Below are 22,675 nucleotides of genomic sequence, written 5' to 3'. Positions count from 1 at the left end.
GTAGCAGCAGAGAGGGAGAACAGACCCAAGAATTCCGACAAAAAAATAAAACCTCCATGAAAAAATCATCTTGTAGAAAGGTCCAGATTTTTACAAATAAACGCTTCCTTGAGATGATTTATTTCTGTAATGGCCGATTATATTAATAAAACCTTAGTTCGAAATAGTAGCTGAAAAATAACGTACTCTACGTGTTTATTTATTTTTGTTTAATTTTTTGACGACCAACATTAGTAGGCGCCCTCTCTGCTGCTATATTAATTAAAAAATTATTATATCAAAATAATGGTACATCCAGAATCTCATACTGCAAGAATAGCACGAGAAAGACTAGAAGCAATCAAGAATTTTCTTCCTGTCAGAGACTCATTCAGAAAAAATCTACAAGCGCAACAAGAAGCACAAGTTGAGTACGAAGAAGACACTAAAAAATTATTTAAACCCGTCACTGCAGCTACTGAGAAAGTTTCAACGGCTGTTGAAAAAACTATATGGGGAGATATTGCGGAGGAAGATGAGAAGAGGAAAAAGGGTATTTTTCCGGTATTAGAACAAACTGCGGCACAAACTTAAAAAATTGCAAGAAGAACTAAACAAACAAAAAAGATTTTACGAGATCTTCCAATTGATATATCTGCGGCTCAACCTCCACCTGTTGGTGAAGAAATACTTGAAGGTATTGGAAAACTTCATACTGAAGTCGCTGACGTAAAAAAAAAAACTTGCACCTAAACCTAAACCAGTAAAAGAAAACATAGAATTAATTGCAAAATTTAAGGAAGGGTTTGTCGAAGATATTAGAAATACTAAAAGAGACAAATTACCTGAAAAAAATATTGATTAGTATATTTAGTAAATCTAATATTTTAAAACCCGGTTATGAAAAATTAAGTGATGATAATCTTATTAAATGGATATATCGCGTATATAGAAATAAAAGACAACCTAGAGATGATGATTTAGAATATAGAAATCTTGATGAAGAAGTAAAAAAAACTTTATAGAGAGAAAATAAAACAACTAGAACAAGAACAACTCGCCCAGCAAGAACCTTCATATCAACTTCCTCCACCTCTGCAACAAATAGAACAACAGCAATCTTCTTCACCGCAAAAAGAGATGATGTTAAAACCATCTAGAGAGAAAAGGAAGCAGATGGCAAAAGAAATAAAGCGAAAAGCAGAAGAAAAATGGAAACAAGAAGAAGAAATATTCAGAGATATAGAAACTAAACAACAGGAGAAATTACGTTCACTGGGTAAAGAAAGAGATTCTGGTGATGATCCTCCGAGCGCTGTAGGAAGTGGTTTTCTGACTACATCGGGAGAAAACAATTTTGTTTGTCCTGATAATATTATTACTGATGTGTCACGGTTAAAAGTTCTCATAGGAGGAAAACGAGCTGGAAATAATTCACCAGAAATAATTAATGAAGCAGCTGATATTTGTCGGCGATTATTTCAAGGTGGTATCATGGATATCGGCGTTTTCCGAGAACTTATCGATGAACTTGTTGATGACTAGTTGTTAGATAAATAATAAATAAAATAAGATGATCATACATAATAATCGTCGTAAATCCGTACCGGTCAGAGCATTAAACTCGCGATTACGAACCTATAGAGCAATTTACGGAGATGGACTTGGTGATGTTATTCAGGGGTTGTTTAGACGGTTAGCCCCAAAAGTAGCGCCTGTTGCAAAACAATTATCGATGAAGGCTATTGATGTTGTTCGTGAAAAAGCTCCAGGTGCAATTGTTAATGTTGCTGGTAGGACTTTCTCGGCAATCAAAGAAAGACTAGCACGATTATTGCGACGAAAATCACAACCACCAGTAAAATTACCAAGTACCGAAGTGATGCCCGCAGATGTCAGTAGAATAATAAATCAGGCTGCAAATCAAAAACTAGCGGCGTTAGCAGATCAAGGACTCGGTGAATCAGTGAATAATATTTCAAGCATGATATCAGGAAGTGGAGTTTCCAAACCCGGTAATCTTCGTGTTAGACGAAAATAATTATAATAAAATGTTCAAGCGTATATCAGACACAGCATTTGATATGGAGGCACCTGTGCTTAAAGATGAGTCTGTGAGTGATTATCAGTTTTATTCTTATGAAGCACGAACAACAGATCAACGTGGAGGAAGAATTGAACTACAAGTTCATGACACAAGTAGATACTTTTTACCCGCTGAGGATTTTCTTGAGGTAGAAGGTACAATTGCAAGAACGGATAATACTAATTACATAGATGCAGTAAAAGTTGGTTTTGTCAACAACGGGATCATGGCATTATTTAATAGCGCCACATATATGATCGATGGAAAAAATATTGAATCAATTCAGAATGATGTCGACGTTGCTACAACAATAATTGGTCTAGCAAGATATTCTGATGATTATACAAGATCAGCAGGTCCCACAATGATGTTTGTGAAAGATAATTCTGATTACCCTGAAAGCAATCCGTATAATATAAGACAACCAAGAAATTTTGCCAATAACGCTGATGCTGAAGTGTGGCCGGTGGTTCATGGTTCTAATGAAAATTTCAACTTGGGATTTTCAGCGCGTAGAAATATGTTGCTAGGAGCCAATAGAAGATTTTCATGTACAATTCCACTATCGCATATTTTTGGATTTTGCAGAAATGTTAGAAAGGTTATTTTTGGAGCCAGACACACGGTTGTTCTTGTAAGAAAGGGTGATGATAACGATGCTCTGTGGAGACCTATTGGTGATGCTGGTAAAGTAGTATTATCGAAACTTTCACTGTGGATGCCGGTAATGACTCCAACGATCGCAGAAGAACAAAAGTTGATTTCTTTCATGGACACTGGTGGTAAATCCTTGTTGTCATGGTTAACAACAAGCACGGATAGTATACAAACTGACGTTAACGGTCAGTTTACATGGCATATAGCATCACAACAAGATGTTTCTGCACCACGGCATATTTTTATTGCTTTTCAGAACCATAATCGATTAGGCTCACAAGTTCGCTCTCATATGATATTTGACCAACTAGGTATTACAGATATTTCCTTACTGACAAACGAACAACAAGAACCAACAGAGAATATACAACTAAATTATGAGCAAAATAGTATAGGACGTGCATATCATCGTTTGATGTCATTCATGGGACGTGATCAAAATGTAGATACTGGGTTGCAACATGATTTCAGAACTTTGTATCCGATTTATTATTTTTCACTGGAGCATCTTGATCTATCAAAACAATCTGTCGTTGATAGACATCTTAAAGCAGCATTAAATACAGGAGGTGGTGTTGATTATAGAGCAATCGCGGTCATGCTCAGCGATAAAGCCATGTTACTTGAAGGTGGTAGTGGTCGAATGAGAGTCGTTGATGCACCAGTGGAAAATCTTTAATCATGTTATTTAGAAAAATATATTTATATAAAAATGTCGTATAGTCATGTTAATGTTACTCTGACTCCTGGTCAGGTAAAAAAGCTTCAATCAAAAAACGCCAGCAAATGCGGAACTAAAATATCATTAAAACGAGATCAGATTGGTGGTGGTCCAAACAAATTATCGTTGACAAATAATCAGATTAAACATTTCAATAAAGCCCTAGAATCAAGAACCGGAGCTCAATTTCATCTTTCTCCGAGTGCCATCAAGGACATGGTTAAAACAGGTGGTATATTTCCACTTCTTGCGGCTATTCCTGCGTTAATAGCTGCTGATGCTCCAGCCGTAGCAAAAGCAGCTGCATTAGGTGCTGTTGGAACAGCTGCTGGAATGGCTCTAAAGAAAGCAACAGGAAAGGGATACAAAAAAAGGGACGCGGCCTAAGATTACCGGGATCTCGTTGGGGAAGAGGTCTGAGGCTTCCACGTTAGATGTTCCAGCATCAAATTTTGATTTACTTGATGTTGCTAAAAATTAAAAATAAAAGCCTTTAGAGGTGTTTTTATGCGACATCAATTGCCGGACCGACCAAACAAACTCGAAACGGGTATTATTAATCTCGACTCGAATTCAGGACCTGGTACTCATTGGGTATCATACGCGGTTGATCCACGTGGAATCGTTTATTTTGATTCCTACGGGTTAGCTCCACCTGTTGAATTTATCAAGTATGTCGAACCACTTCACGCGCAAGTTTGGTATTCAACGCTACCCACACAAACAATGACATATTCGCCAATATGTGGCCGTGAGGTAATTAATGTACTTAACGCTATATCAAAATCATCCAAACCGCCACATAAAGTCGTGCATGATTATACAAGCAACCGATTCGTTGCGCGTAAAGCGTTTTAAACAGATCTTTAGATCTTAGATCTTATATAATGGTTGATATTTACGGAAGAAGATCTTCACGCGTTAAGAAAAAATCCGGCGACGTTGATCTGTCAAAGTACGCGACTAAAGATGAACTCGCTGTAATCATGAATCTTGCCGGAGTTGACCCAGATGAGGTTGTTATTTTTCAGGATCGATACGGAAAACTAAAAACGAGCAACATCAGATGGAATGATATAGTTCGACGAGTACTTGGCGCGGTCACGGATAATATTCCTGTGTTTACTGACAGCGGCAAAATCAGGGATTCAAGTATATCGTTTACAACCATCAGAGATGAAATTGCAAGAAGCGTTGCTAATCGTGTAAGAAACACTGTTGACACAATGACAGGTGAACTAAGCATGAACGGGAATAAGATAACAGTGCTAAGAGATCCAACATCCGACGAAGACGCAACAACAAAAAAATACGTCGACACCGTAGATGGTAAACTATCCACGTTGCGGGCCGAGTATGACGTTCATGTAAGCGCTTTTGCAAGATTTCGCAGAAACCATCAAAAAACCGCAGAGGAATTTTTCGGCACTCAACACCGTTGACATAAAACTCGTTGATATCAAAACTAACCTAGACACGATCAAACTAACACAGCAAGACATCGTAGCGGGGATTCCTGAGATCGTTAATAAAACCAATTTGATTTAAATTTCAGCCGGAATAACTCCTGGGCATATCACAAACATCGTATACACAGTATCATCGGGATTCGCAACCTGGTCGCAGCAAAATAAAACTATCAAATATACCGCAACAGTCACTGGCGTGTACAGGCTATCTGTGTTCAGTGCTGCAAAATTTGAAATATTTACAACGTATCCATGGCGTCATTCAACTGATAAGTTTTCCGGGGTTGTATCTGTATATTAAATAGCGGAACCGAAGAAATATTTATTCAGGAAGCAGCTGAATTTAACGCAACATCTTACTGGTGGTGTTTGGAATTTGTAGCTGAAACACCTCAATTGGTTACTGCATAAAAATATATGGACGGTGCACAATACAGGTACAATCAAGCGCGTGAATGGCAGGCAGCATTAAAAGATCGAGTCGAACAGTATACAGTAAAAGTAAAGAAACATCGACGACGATTAGTTATCGTTGATGTGATTGTTTATTCAGTATCCGCTGTTGTTGCTGGAACAGGTGTTATATTATATGACAATGATGGCACCAGTAGCCGTAACTATTTGTATTTCAGCAGCAACAACTATTGCAGGTGTGCTCAATATCATCGCAAAAATAATATGTACCTGCACGAATGAAAAATTATCCGATTACATAATAAAATTACACACACCGACGGTAGCATACTCGAAGTTATCTTCGTTGTTATCAGCAAGTCTCAGTGATGAAATTATATCAACAAAAAGTTTTCATCATAATATTAAAATGAATTATACTAGTTTTTGGTGGAAGATAGAAAAACGAGTATGGGATAAACGGGATCAATTTCGTATCGAGCGAACTGGTGAGTACTATTGGCTTTTACACAACACTGATGGCGGTAATAACCTGCATAAATCATTTTACGATATAAATATCAATAATGTCATTAATATCATAAATTCAAACCATAAAGAACAACTTGATAATTTACGTGTTCTTTTTAATGAATATTTATCTGATTTGACATCTACGCGAGAAGAAATTATTAAACGAGTAGAAATTTTAAATCATATAGCCGATACTATTGAATATTTTCATAACAGAATCATAAGTTTAGTTTTTGAATCATCGGGCGATCATAGAAGATTTTTCGCAACTAAATACAAAATACCTGAAGCTGACATAGCAACGTTTAAGTTCCCTGATTATAATCCAGATAAATTAAGAAAATCTGTCAATGATGTCATTGACGAGTTCTTTCCTAAAATACTCGATGCGTGGAGAAAACTAACACCACTAGCAACTGTTCTCAGATATAATAAGGATCCACACGGCGGCGGCATGCATGTATCTCCGGGAATCGTTAATATAACCAACACGATCGTGGTCAATCTGGTTTGTGACGTAGTCGATGGCAGCTATCAAATAGATCACGGAAGATCAAATCAAGCTCAACAGGGATATATTTTATATACATTCACACCACAGGTATCCCCTGGAAGTTTAATCGTGCAAGAACTAACTAATCCTGTGTATCTGCGGTGTCACAATAATATGTTAACACGAATAAATTTTAAGCTCACAGACCATCTTAATCGCTTAATTGACATACGTGGAGAACAGCTTGTAATAAATCTGTATGTGAAATCTTAATTAATCCAGTAAATATTATATAATATACCAGCACGTGATGGTTTTTATACATGACAAAAAAGTACTTGAAAAGCCATCAGAACAGCGTTTTCACAACCTCCAAACATGGAGCAATTTAACGTTAATTTAGTTATTGCTGAATACGGAAGCGAGGATTTCTTATTAACACAAGAACAGTTAGACGAGCTCCGTCGAGAACATATTGTCGCGATCATTTGTAACAGAGATCAGATTCTAAATTATGCACACTCCTGTATTAAACTTGACCAACTTAAAAAAATATTTCTAAATAAATAAATAAATAAAAATATTTTTATTATTGATACAAATCAATCAATTTATTAATTCTGATGGGGTGATTGGTACTCAATATTATACAAATCAATCAGTTTTGTAATTCTGATGGGGTGATTGGTACTCAAATTCGTGTAAATTAATCAGTTTTGTAATTCTAATGGGGTGATTAGATCTTTGATCAGAAATATTTTATCATAGATCTTTGATCTTAATATTTTATTTTATTTTATTTACTTTATTTTATCAGAAATATTTTATTTTATCAGAAATATTTCAACATTTTTAGTCATATTTGTAATTTTTTTCAGCTATTTTCGTCGATTTGTCAAGGAAAATTTGTCAAATTACAGTTTTTCGTCAGGTAAAACCTCGAGCGGTTCTCTAATTGATTTATCGATAAATCGTTAAAATCCTCATTTTTTTTTAGAAAATTACCAGAAAAATTAACAAAAATCGCATGAAAAATCTCATTTTTTGAGCTAATTTTACTGATTTTTGACGATTTATCGATAAATCAATTAGAGAACCGCTTGAGGTTTGACCCTGATGATGTTGGAAAATTCATCAATTTTCACTGACAAATGCTGAAATATTTTATTTTTTTCTGAAAATTTGATCATTTTACATAGTTCTGAGTACCAACTAGCCCATCAAAATTACGCAATTGATTGGTTTGCATGATTCTGAGTACGAACTAGCCCATCAATTTCAGAATAAATATATAATATTTCAGAAAAAATAAAATATTTCAAAATAAATATATAATATTTCAGAATAAATAAATAATATTTCAGAAAAAATACAATATTTCAGAAAACATAAAATGTTTCAGAAAAAATAAAATATTTCAGAATAAATAAAATATAATTTCAGAAAAAATAAAATATTTCAGAAAAAATAAAATATTTCAGAATAAATATATAATATTTCAGAAAAAATAAAAGATTTCAGAATAAATATATAATATTTCAGAAAAATATATAATGTCTCAGAAAAAATAAAATATTTCAGAAAAAATAAAATATAATTTCAGAAAAATAAAATATTTCAAAAAAAAGAAAATATTTTAGAAAAAATAAAATATTTCAGAATAAATATATAATATTTCAGAAAAGATAAAATATTTCAGAAAAAATAAAATATTTCAGAATAAATATATAATATTTCAGAAAAAATAAAATATTTCAAAATAAATGAAATATTTCAGAATAAATATAATCTCAGAATAAATATAATCTCAGAATAATATTTCTGATCAAAGATCTACCCAGTTGCCGAAACTTTCATTTTCATTTTCACCAGAATTATTTTGTGCTGCTCGAGGTTACTCGCTAACATAATTTTTCTTAAGTATCTTATGCGGGTACCGATTGATTTTTTCGTTTCGTACTCGTTGGATAATCCCGATCTGACCTTTTCTACTGCAACAGAAAGAGGAATAAATTCATTTACTTGATCATCGTTCACCATAGCTAGTGACTGGAACATAGCTGCCTGAATCCGCTTTATGAACTTAATATTGAGATGATAGAACATACTTAATTTCATTTTTAAGTTCTTCTAACGTTTCAAAATCAGATATTATTTTTTCAGGATTTAGTTCATCAGATATATTCCGTTTTCTTCTAGTTTTTTAATAGCAGAAATAATGTCTTTGATATTTTCATGGTTCATTTTATAATATATAAATATTTTAAATAAATTTTTTTTTATCCCTATAGAACCCCTATCGAGTGTTTTAGCGGGTTCGGCGGGATGTTTCAAGGACGGCACAACATATACAATGAATATATACAATGAAATGGATATATACAATGAATGACGAACCCCTAATCGAGTGTTTTAGCGAGCTCAGATTATGCATGCAATGAATGAATGACGAGCCCCTAATCGAGTGTTTTAGCGAGCTCAGGACGGTACAAACATATAACTTAATTAAGGATGGTACAAACATATAACTTAATTAAGGAAATGAATATATACAATGAAATGGGTATATACAATGAAATGGATATATACAATGAAATGAATATATACAATGAAATGGGTATATGCAATGAATGAAGGACAGTACAAACATACAATGAATGAAGGACGCACAAACATATAATAAATGAAGGACAGTACAAACATACACGCTCAGCAGAACCCCCCCCAATAATCAGCCCGTGGGTGATACAAAACATGTATCAAAAACCAGTTTATGTGGTTGGAGGGTTCTGCTGAGGGGGGGGAGGGGGTTTGGCGGTGCCCCCAATTTTTATAAAATCGCAATTATGCGCAACACCGACAGTTGTCAGCCATGGGGATTCGATCCTGGACCGCGAACGTCACAGTCCAATACGATACCGATTGAGCTATCTAATCAGTTAACAGTATATGCTTTAGAAATTAATATATAGTTACGGTACATATATTTGCATTAAAAGAACGGTTTCTGAATAACAACGGTTTCTACATTTAAATAATTGCTTCTACATTAAAACAACGGTTTCTGAATAACAACGGTTTCTGAATATATCTGTATTATAACAGCGTGTTTTTCGTAAGAGACTGCAAATAAAAACCTACAGATCGATTTGCACCATAACAACGGTTCCTAAGCAGATTGTAAATGCAGCGTGTTCTGCCTATATACAACTACCAGCGGATCAATAACAGGGGTCCAAACAGATTGTAAATTATCTCAATTTCTCGTAACAGATCAAAAAATAACTTCGCTATGCTGTATGATGGGAAATACGTTTATATATTTAAAAACTATAAATATACTTCTACCAGTAATTTATATGCAGAGCTGATATCACAAAATAGTAATTAGTTAAAAAATTACTAATTACGACCATAAAAATCAGAAATCTACGAATACAGAAGTAATCTCCCTTTCGTATGGTCAAAAAATAAGTAATGTATGGAGGAAATACTGTGACATAAATTTAAAAAATTAATTCGAGGTAGTGATAATAGTTAACAATATCGAAAAGTAATTCTATGTTTATATTTTTTGAGAAAGCAGTTTTATATATATTTTCTGCTACTTTTTGTACTGAATACGGGTGAATATTAAAATATTTAGCAGCAGCATATATCGAAAGAAGTATTATTTCTTCACCAGTTTCTTTGTTTGTAGAATTTACCGCCCTTGTAGAAACTGTCTTACATCTTCCAGTATTACCACGTGCAGAATTTTCGCTTTGTGTGACAACTCGAAAGTTGGATAAACCATTATTTTGAGGATCTCCCTCAGTATGATCGATCACAAGACCATCTTTGATCAACCCCTTATGACACTCGTATATGGAACGATGACAATGATAATGTTTCTTCCCAACAGTAAACATATAGATAACCAGTATTAGTAACAAAACCAACCGGTCTTTTTAACCTACAGTGTCTAATCACACCATTACGATCTGATTCGTAATTATTGATGACAGGATGTGGGACAAATTTATTTTGCTCCATTATAACAATATTATTTGTTTAAATCATTGTTTGCCTGAAATCTTGATATAGAATCCTCCACGGATTTTATAGCGTTTTCACCATTATTTTTTTTTTGGTCATAATATCTCTTAAGTTCTCTGAAACCTTTTGCACCGCAATTTGCACATAATTCTGATTTTCCTCGCACTCCAATACCACATCGCAGACATGGTATTGGTCCTAGACTTCCTCACCGTATACTTTGTAAGTGCATCCAACAAAATTCACCTCTACAGGATTTGTTGCATCGATTTACTGAGCCGAACATGAGCCATTTACATTGAAACATTGTATATGTAATACTTTTTACTTAAATATTTGTTTTAATTATATGAACGAATTCGAGAGATTATCCCAAACTAGGCCTTCTAGATATAAATTTAATCTCGACAGATTATCTCCTGACTTACCAGTACGAGATCTGGTTGATCGGAAAAATAAAAGTTTGATCAGTAAAATTCATGACGCCAAGAAAGAATTTTACACGGATGGTGCATCTCATGTATTGTCAACATTCAAGATTATTCGCAACACTGTCAAGGACGCTACAATGAATGACAAAAGAGCGGCAACTATCATTAAATGCATCACTGAGTACGAGGGCAATCAAAAATATTTCTTCGGAGTAAAATTTATTGTATTAACTTAAACAGGTAGTTGGATTATCCGTGATAAATATGATCCTGTCCTTGGTAATAATTAAATTGCCATATTAAGTAAAAATTGCAGACCGGGTCTATTGACTGGTATTGACAAACCGTATTATGAGCGAGCGTACCCTGTAACAGCAGTTATTTATGGAATCTATGAGATAAATAAAAAACCCAGCGTTGATAAACTGGCACCCATGAAATTTTCAAGGTTAAATTGTGTAGCTGAACGAGTAAGAGAACACTTTACAAACGCGATGCGTGGAAACGGATTAACTGATTTAAGACGTGAAAAAATAAACTCGTGGGCTGATTCAGTTAAGGATACCGGTGCGACAATAAAAGATGTTGTTGAAATAGGAAAAATATTCAAATTTCCAATAAAAGTATCAACGATAACGGGAGAAGTACTGTACGAATCAAAATATAAATCGAAAGGAGCTCCAATAAATATCATTGATCATAATGCGCATGCATGGACTAGCGCAGTAACAATATTTCCACGTGATCGAACTGTTAGATTTTACCCCTCAGATATTGAGGGAGGTATGTTTGATTTTATGAACGAAAAATGTAAAAACGATCCTGTATCGGTATGGTTATTTAAAAGTGATGAGGAAGGTAGATTTGATCAGTTTGTTAAACCGAATGGTGAAATATATCGAACAGAATATCTCCAGGACGAGATGAAAAATCTCGCGAAGTTTTTAGAGTGCAAGCACGCGGAAAATATTAACAAATTACTAATTGTTTTACGTTCCATCTGTTGCGGCTCATTTTGCTAGAGAAAAAAATTCATGGAAACCAACACGATTTGATCTAATCGATAACGTACGCGCAAGTTGCGTCGACTACGGACACGGCGGATTGTGGAATACCAAGTATAATTACAATGATGTTATTTCAGTCGATATGGTTGCATGTTATCCGGGAAGTTTTCTAGGATACGGAGATTGTTCTGTGTACTTTAAAAGATTCAGTCACCCTACAAACGAGATGAGGCGAATGGCAATTAATGGACAATTACCTGATTTTGATCTGACTGGATTCGCTTGTGTTGAATCATTCGAGTTTAACGAAAATCTTCACAAGATTTGTTATGTTTGGTTTGGTAGACATTTTTGTGAAAAACGTTGGGCGCCTATAGTTTTATTACGATATATGCATGATTGTGCAGTACTGACATTGCTGGTTGTCAGTGAGGCAATTATATCATATCACGCGCAGACCAAAGTTTGGTTACCCATGCCAGATTCTATCAGTCTCGATGAAGTTATTAAGGAATTTAAGGACAAATGTCCTGGTGTTTCCGAAGGTGATATTATCAAAGAAGCTCCTAAAATTCTCGAGATTAAACTTAAAAATAACGAAAAAACCACAAAAGATCTCGGTAGAAATATTATAGGTAAATTTAGTCAGGGTGGTGCATATGATCATAAAATACATCACGCATGATTATTTCTAGATGATGCCGAATACGATTTTATAATTGCTGATACAACAGCGAGAAATATATTTGTAAATCGAGAAAGTGTTTATTTATCCGACGGAACAAAATCAGGAACGATTGTTAGTTACATAAATGATGTCTCCCCACAGTATACTCATCTAAAATCTTCTATGTTGGCTTATGTTTCTGTAAATTTATTATCGATGATTAATAGATTTCCTGAGACCGCAGTCAGAGTCGCAACAGATTCGTTTTATATTTCGAGTAAATATTTAGAATCTGTTATGGAATTTATAAGTAATGATGAACGATGGAGTTCGTGGAGAATAAAAAAAGAAATATTACACAATTATACAGAATGAGTAGATGTTCCAATGAAAGATTTTTATCGTAAGGGTAATAAAATATCAGAAATGTCGAAAGCGCCGTCAGTGAGTGATCCAATAACTAGATATAAGACGGTATATCTCAATGGACCTGGTGGATGCGGCAAGACGACTCGAGCAATTACTGTTTTTAGAAATTCAGATATGATCGTGCTGACACCCACACATAGACTTGCAAGAGAGATGAAACAACGGCAAGTACAATCGTGCACCTATCATAGTTTCTTTCGGTGGCGCGGGGATACATGGACTCCTGAACGAATGGGAGAAAAATATATACCTAAAATAATTATTTGGGACGAGATATGTACGGTGTCATTGGATACATTAAAAACGTTTCTTGATTGGTTGTCGACGAAAAATACCGCTATAATGTGTGGCGATCATGGTCAGCCGCCGCCTTTTGTTGGACCATCTCCACATGGTTGGTTAAAAAATTTCGCTGATTATTACGAAGAAATAGATGATGATCACAGAGCTCTCGATGAAAATTTAAAGGAATTTAAAAAATTAATCAGATTACAATCAAAAAAATTCAGTGTGAAATAATACGCGGAGTAATCTCAGAGACCTCAATGAACGATTTTTTGAATTTATGGAGACCCAACGATTTGATAGTAGCGAGCAGAAGAATAATCAGAGACGCTTTACAACAGCAGTTATTTCAGCTGCATAAAGAAAAATGTTCAGAATTGCCTGTACCGTTATGTTATAGACCATCAGAAAACAGAATATTAATGTTGATATTCCAGGACAGACTGAGAAACAAAATCTCGTATTAAATGATATTGCCGCTGTTGATATCAGTGTGGTCGAAGATGCATTACGCGCTGACAAATCTCCATGGGTGTTGGGATACGCTATGACGATCCACTCGTCTCAGGGATTAACTATTTCTGATACACGAGTTTGGATTGTGGACGATCGTATTCAGTGGTCAAATTTAGTCTATTTAGCGGTATCAAGGGTTAGAAAAATATCTCAATTACGGAGAATTATAATTCCTGAAATCGTTAATAAATTTAGCATCATCGATGATGATATAATAAGAAAAAAATTAATCGGATACAAACAATCTGATAAAAAAAATAAACGCGACTTTGATCTTGATGCTGAATTTATTGTTGAGTTAAAACAGCAGCAGAATAATCATTGCGCAAGTTGTAATTGCATAATGCTATGGAGGTACTCGAATAATGATTCAAGACAATTTACCGTAGATATAAAGATAGTAGTCGCGGTCATACACGAGAAAATGTGATGTTGACCTGTCTCGAGTGTAATCGACGTAGAGGCGCTGGCACCCTTGGCGCTAGTTAAGTGATCGCGGTGGTAATTGTGTATCCTCGGGAATTATTTGTAGTTGTTCACGTGTAAATCCACGTTGAGGAGCAGCCGAATCTAATCTGTAGATTGCAGGTCTACCTGGGGATCTTGTCACGGTGGATATATTGTGTGTGGTAACACTCCAAATAGGATCAGTCGCTCTCTCGAGATCTCGTATCCTGAATAAATTCCTTTGCATATTGATATCCAAATAACCGCTCAGCAAGTGTTCGATTAAATCGCTCAACAATTGCCTGATCGCGATGAACTGCAGTATGTCCTCGTCGTATTTTGGTATTATGTTGTTTCATCAACGATGATGCTGGACCCAGAAATTCCTTGCCGGGATCAACCTGTAATAGATTTGGCCATCGTAATGGTCCTCGTTGATAAATTCGTTCAAACGCATCGGCTACTTCAGATGCTGTTTTCGTTGATAGTGGCTCTGCCTCTTTATACCTACTTGCAACATCAACAACAGTCAACGCGTACTTGTACGTTTTTCTACGTACAGTATCATGTGGTAAAAACAGAATATCTGCTTGATGAACTTCATTAGGAACACTAACATCGAAATATGCGTACTGAATTCGTTTCGGTGGTGGTAGGTAAATTTGCCATCTCGCTTGCTTGGATAACCACGCTTTAGCAGTAGAATATTTAACCGCTGCTGCATCAGCAAGTTTACTAATTGCTGCTTTACCTTTCCAGTATCCTCTTGGTGAATAATGAATTGATTCCATTATATATTACCAGCCCCAAACGCTAATTTGCCTTTCATCGCGGATTTTATTAACCAATTAGCTAATTTTTCTTTGATATTTTAATTTTTTTATAGAATCTCGCGCGTGAATTAATTTCACATCTGCAATATGCCTATCTTGTAGATTTTCACTTTTATAAGCTACATCATGAGCATGACAAGCTCGATTAATAGCGTTTACAGGATACTCACCTGGTTTTGGTTGATCTTGATTATCAAGCCTGATATCAAGTCGAGTACCAGGACCGCAATAATTATATCCTGGTAGATGTTTTTCTCCTGGATATTTAGCCCATGGAGCACCTGGAAACTTTAACATCATTTTAGCAATATTACCACCGCGCTTATTAGGTAAAAACGAAAATTTCTTTCTACCGCATACAGAACATTTTCCACCATACGCTATTTTTATATTTTTTGTTGTAACCTTAGCTAAATCAGTAGTTGGAGTTTTAACTCTACAGCGTAAACAATATAGATTCATGTTATAAAATATATGGATATAATTGATTTCTCAGCAACTCGGCGACGAGAACCAGTTAAACACCACCCTGCGTTACCAAATTCCATCAGGATGATTATCATAGGACCATCTGGATCGGGTAAGACGTAATTATTACTTAATTTGATAATGAGATGGTTGAAATGGGATAAATTATATTTGGTAGCACCATCCGTTGATGATCAGAGGTGTTATCAAGTATTAAAAGACTTTAATGAAAATGCAAGATTAATAAATGACGGTGAAAATATTATTGATTTTGTAACAGATATTGTGAAGCACCGTCCGTAGATGTTTTAGACGGATTTATTAATAATTTAGTTGTGTATGATGATGTGATGCTAGATAAACAAACAAATCCAGCCAGGATATTTTCTCGTGGCAGACATAAAAATAAAGATGTGATCTATGTTACTCAGCGGTATACACAAATTCCGAAAGTGATCAGAGATAATTGTAATATTTTAGTTGTGTTTAATGGCGTAGACACACACACGATGAGAAATATTCATCAAACTTGGTGCAGCGGTGACATGGATATAATTAAATTCAGAAATTTCTTTTCACGAGCTCAAGCTACTCCGCATGGATTTCTAACAATAAATTTGCACGATCCTAGAACAAGATATCGTGTAGTTCTTGATAAAATATTTGGATAGCAGAAGAGAGGGCGCTTACCAAAGTTGGTCGTCAAAAAAATAAACAAAAATAAATAAACACGTATAGTACTTTATTTTAGAGCTACTATTTCGAACTAAGGTTTTGTTAATATAATCGGCCATTACAGAAATAAATCATCTCAAGGAAGCGTTTATTTGTAAAAATCTGGACCTTTCTACAAGATGATTTTTTCATGGAGGTTTTATTTTTTGTCGGAATTCTTGGGTCTGTTCGCCCTCTCTGCTGCTACCGTATTTTAATTTGTATTTATATAATTTTTGCATCAATCAAAACCGTACATAATTACAGCTTTATATCAAAAACGTTTTTGAATAGTATTTCGGTGAGAAAATGGCAAAAGTTTGACAGCAGATGGAACTGAGGTCATGAGGTGTAAAAGATTTCATTACTTATATTGAATGACGAATATAAGCTGTAAATAAAACTTATAGTTATTGTATATATTAAGTTTAACAGGTAATAAATAATGTCTTCAATACGGTAATCACTAAATCCCGATTTTTGAAGTAACCCCCCCCCAAAAAAAAATAAATAAATACGTGAACAAATACTAAATTTAAGATCGATATAACCCAAATCCAAATAAGAAAAATAACTATAATTACATCAGGAAAGCACAACAAACTGGGAAATTAGCGAAATGGAAAAAAATCACTTCGTTGGGGGAAATAAATTTAATCCAAATATAAAAAACAACCATTGATACATCACAAAAGTACACCAAACTGGGAAATTAGCGGAATGGAAAATTTTGTCGGGGAAATAAATGCCCGAAATCATTTTCATCTCGATTTTGTATTACTATTCAATGGTGAACAGCGTGAACGCTGCCCACTGGTACTGATTGTGGCTTTTGTCTCTCCCATGTCGAGGTAAAACAGTACGTTGCCTTCGTATGTTTTGGGTTATTTTAGACTCGGACTACAATAAATAAGCTGCGTTGAGAGTCGCTTCAAACTGCAGGAACTTTATCGTGTTTTATCCCTATTTAAGTCGCATTAAAACAACACGGTATCTTCATTTACAGCAGGTGACTGGCAGTAACAGTCTATATAGATGTAGACTCTTTCGTTGTTTTAGACATAAGCACATGACACGTGTGATCATTGGTAGACTCCGAAAATAATGCTGTTCCTGTAATCATAATGTGCTATACTCAACAGGTCGGCAAAAAATGTTTGTCAGTTTTATGTTTTATATGGGTATCCGCCGCTACGCTTGATAAGAAACGATATTACTATATATACTGTTTAGATTACAACATTGCCTTCATGTGGCGCTATTCGACTAAAATACACAAAATAACATAGAAGGACGAGGCGATCCACATTACCAAGCAGAATTTGCTTATCCATATTAGACCATATTGGCATCTGAACGAATTAAAAATAGGTTTTGCTGAGTTGTGTCTCAAACAGTTAAACATGGTCCAAATTTGCCGCTGTGGTTTCATCTTGTTTTTGTTGCTGTTGATTTTTAAAATTCATGCGCGTCTCGTGCAACATATCAGACCAGTTTTGACATGTACTACTTAGCTCAGGCAAATTCGATACAGCGAAAGGGCTACTAATCGTGAGCGAGAAATGCTTGACATAGTCATGATATAAAAACAAAGTCAGGAGCAGATAGGGTGAACAGACCTTTTGCTGAAACGTCATTTTAAAAACTAAAACCTCATACGAAAACAAAATAAGGTCACTAACGCTAAACCGAAGTCTCTAACCTTACCTAGAGTTTCTCTAATTGGGTTAGTTTTTTTGTGTTACTTTATCTTTTGTCGTTTGTGTTTTTCTAAATTTGTATGTGTGTTTTCGTTTACACACCAGACGTTTTATCGAGGTCGCACCCTCTCTGTTGCTATAATTAGATCATTATTATGTCAATAATGGCACCTGGTGCTGAATCTTATACTGCTAGATTAGCTCGAGAAAGATTGGAAGCAATCTAAACATTTTTGCCTGTTCGTGATTCTCTTAGACAAAAACGTCAAGAACGTCAAGAATCATTTCAGGTAGAAATTGCCGAAGATATAAAAACAGGTATTTAAACCTATTACAGAAGCAACTGAAAAAGCTGCAGCAGTTACTGAAAGTCTTCGTCCTTCATTAGAACAAACTTGTAAATATACTAAGAAAACAAAAAGAAAACTTTTAAAAAACTTTCAACTGAAATAGTTGCTGCTCAACCTCCCCCGGTAGATGGAGAAATACTTGAGGGTATTGGTGACATAAAAAAATTCTTAAACCAAAGCCAAAACTAAAAGAAAAAGAGGAACCAGAAGAACAACAGGTTAAAGTGCTTGAAAAATTTAATATGGCTATTAAGGCAATATAAAAATAGGAGATTTATCTAAACTTGCTGCGTTTGCGGTTTCAAGTTTTAGTTATAGAGAAGGATATTTTAAAAACTGAGCATGATAAGCCTGTAAGTAAAGAAACCTGGTATAAATGGATATATCGCATACAATTTAAAAAAGATCGAATCTCAAATAATGATATTATATATCAAGCGTATGTAGATGAAATAAATATAGTTTAGGTCCTCAATTTTCTCGACGACAACTTTCCCAACCTCAATCTAAACCACAACCTCCCCAGCAAGAACCTTCTTTTCGACTTCCTCCACCGAAGCAACAAACAGAAGGACAACAAAATCAACCACAATCTCCAGGGCCACGAATTCCTCGGCCACAACAAAAACATCCTGAATACAAGATACGATGAATTAGTACAAATTGCCGTGCGGGGATATAATAAATTAGAAAAGTATGTAAAACCCAGATACATTGATTCTTGGAAGAGTGAAGATGATTGGGTTAAAGATATATATTCCATATCTGCTAATAAACCTGTCAAAGATAATGACTCGCGTTTTCTTGATTTTAAGCGTGAAGTAAAAAGACAAAAAGAAGAAGATATTCTTGATTCGTCAGTAAAACCGTCTGAAGAAGAATTTAATGATGTAGAAATTGACACACCTCCCGGTACTACTGGAAGTGGTTTTTACTCAACTACGCCAGGAGGAAGCGGTCTTATTGCTTGCCCTAACGATATTCTTTCTGGCATAGATAGATTAGAAGTTCTGATTGGAGGAAAACGTGCTGGAAATATTTCGTCGGAAATCATTAATGAAATATCTGATATTTGTCGAAAATTATTTACTGGCGGTATTATGGATATCAATGTTTATCGTTCTCTCATTGATGAAATTGCTGATGATTATCACAGCGACTGAAAAACAATTAATTAATCAGTATGTAATTTACAAATGATTATACACACTGCTCAACGTGGACCTATAATGGTCAGGGTAGTAAACTTACGATTACCAACTTGCAAAGCGATCTACGGAGATGGAATCGGTGACGTTGTTCAAGGTGCTGTTTAGAAGGATAGCCCCAAAAGCAATACCGATTACACAACAACTAGGAATGAAAGCTATTGATTTTGTTTGTGAAAAAATTCCTAGCGCATTTGGTAATCTTGCCGGTAAAACGTTCTCGACAATCAGGGATAGACTAGCACGATTAATTAGCCGAAAACCGCAGCAAGTAAAATTACCCAGCTCTGAACTTATGCCTGCAAATGTCAGTAAAATATAAATCAAGCCGCAAATAACAAATTAACAGAGTTGGCTGGTGATGCAGAAAAAGAAAAACTAGCAGTGTTGGTTGGTGAAGCAGAAAGACATATAACTGCAAATTTAATAGCAAGAAGTGGTTTTCGTTTTAGACGATGATAAATATAATAAAATGTTGAAACGTATATCTGATCCAGCATTCGACATTGACGTACCGATTCTGAAAGATGAATCGACACGTGGTTATCAATTTTATTCTTATGAAGCAAGACAACCAAATCAGCGTGGGAGAATCCAATTACAAGTACAGGATACAAGTAGATATTTCTTAACTGCTGAAGCATTTATTGAAGTGGAAGAGGAACTTGTAACAAATTGTTGCAGCTGATACGCCATATGGTCAAAATCTACGTGTTGGTTTTGTTAACTATGGAATTATCGCGTTTTTTGACAGCGCTGCATGTACGATTGATGAAAGAAATATTGAACCAATTCAGAAAGACGTCGACGTTGCTACAACGATAATAGGTTTAGCAAGATATTCTGATGATTATACAAGATCAGTTAGTCCATCAAATGAAGTTTGCTAAAGATGTTACCAACAATGCTGATCATGTTCAATATATTAAATTACGGACAGGTGTAGGTACTGCAGCTAATCCACAACCAGTTGATCTTGAACATGCAGATATACCAGCTGCTGATTTTGATATTATAGGAAGTGTAAATACAAATCTCAACTTAGGAGCGGGGCGCTGGTGCTGCTGATGATGGTAAAGTAAATATAATAAAAATCTCCTTGTGGATGCCAGTAATGACTCCAACAGTCACTGAAGAACAAAACATACTTTCTTTTATGTGTCAGGGTGGTAAATCATTGTTATCATGGTTAACAGTGACCACAGATAGTACCGTTCTAGATGTATTTACATTGGCAGGTAGCATCACAATAGTGTTTCTGTACCGCGTTACATTTTTATTGTTTTGCAAAATAATAATCAATTAAACTCGCAAGAACGTAGCCATATGCTATTTGACCAACTCAGGGTTACCGAGGTTTCTTTAAGTATAAATTGCCAACAAGAGTCAGCTGAGGATATATTGTTAGATTATAACACAAATCATGTAGCACGTGCATATAGTCTCTTTGATGACATTTATGGGACGTGATCAAAATATAGATATTGGTGTACAAATATCACAATTAGATTTTACATAATTATATCCAATCTATTACTTTTCGCTGAAGCATCTTGATTTAGCACGACAAACTGTCGTTGATATACACTTCCGAGCTCGCGTAAACGACTTACCCGCTGTTGGTTACAGAGCAATTGCAGTTATTCTTTCAGATAAAGCAATGTTACTTGAAGATGCTGGTGGAAGAATAAGAGTTATTGACGCACCAATAGAAAACATGTAATTAAATCGCTCATGATATTAACAATTGTCGTATAGTCAAGTTAATGTCACTTTGACTTCCGGTCAGGTGAACAAATTGCAATCAAAACTTGCAAGTAAATGCGGAACAAAATATCACTAAAAAAAGATCAAATTTCTAGTGGTGGTCCCAACAAATTATCATTAACCAAAACTCAACTCAAACATTTTAATAAGGCTTTAGAATCAAAAACTGGAGTTCAACTTCATCTTTCTCCGAACGCTATTAAAGATATGGTTAATGTTGGTGGAATATTTCCACTTCTCTCAGCTCTACCAGGTTTAATAGCCGCTGAAGCCCCAGCCATTGCATAAACAGCTACACTTGCCGAAAAGGTTGGTAGTATGTTTGTTGATAAAATAAAAGGAAAAGGATATAAAAAAGGGAAGGGGTCTGAGACTTCCAGGAACCCCTTATCGATACGGAAAAGGTCTGAGACTTCCAGTAGCACTTCGTTAATCCGACCAATGTCAAATTTTGATTTACTTGATGCTGCTAAAAATTGAATATCAAAACTTTTAGATGTGTTTTTATGCGTGATCAATTACCGAAACAGACGAAATTCTAAAATATACAAACACAATAAAAAATAATCCAGTCTGGTATTCAACATTACCAACATAAACAATGACAGATCCACCGATATGTGGCCGTGAAGTAATTAATGTACTCAATGCTGTATCTTCATCAACATTACCATTAGTTTATATTTACGGAAGATCTTCTCTTAGTGGTACCACTAAGAGCAAGAATAAAAGATGGTATTATTTATCAAATTACGCAACTAAAGATGAACTTGCCGATACTAGTATCCTCTCTTGATTTGATCGAGATGAGGCCGTTATTTTACAGGATAAACACAGTGTTCTAAAGACTAGTAACGTCAAAGGGAATGACATAGTTCGTAGAGTTCTTGATGCTACTGCGGATAACATTCCGGTATTTACTACTGACGGTAAAATCAGAGATTCAAATATATCAATTGCAGCTATTAGAGATGAAATTGTAAAAAGTATTGCTAATCGTTTACGAACTACCGGTGATATAATGATAGGTGAACTTAGCATGAACGGAAATAAAATAGTTGTTTTAAGAGATCCAACATCTGACGAAGTTGCCACAACAAAAATATGTTGACAATAACTATAATACAGTAGTTACTAAATTATCCACACTGCGGACCAAGTATGGCGTTCACGTAAATATGTTTATGAACACTAGTTGAAATTTTCAAAAACTTAATAAAACCGCCGATGATTTCTTTGTCACCCCGTTGACTGTTGACGTGAAACTCATTGATATTAACACAAAACTCGGCGATATTAAGACAGCAATGTCAGACATTAAAACGATTAGAAAAAAAACTAGAAGATGATATAAGTGAAATTCCTGATATCGTTAAAAAATTGAACTGATCAAAATTCCCCACAAGCAGATTATGAACCTGGTTTATACAGTAGCGTCTGATCAAGCATTATGATCACCAGTCAATAAATCCATTAGGTTACC

This window comes from Sinohyriopsis cumingii, chromosome 4, assembly GCF_028554795.1.
Source record: "Sinohyriopsis cumingii isolate HCF-2022 chromosome 4, ASM2855479v2, whole genome shotgun sequence".
Classification (NCBI taxonomy): Eukaryota; Metazoa; Mollusca; class Bivalvia; order Unionida; family Unionidae; genus Sinohyriopsis; species Sinohyriopsis cumingii.
The sequence above is the reverse complement of the archived record's forward strand: the minus strand, read 5'-3'. Positions refer to the sequence as shown.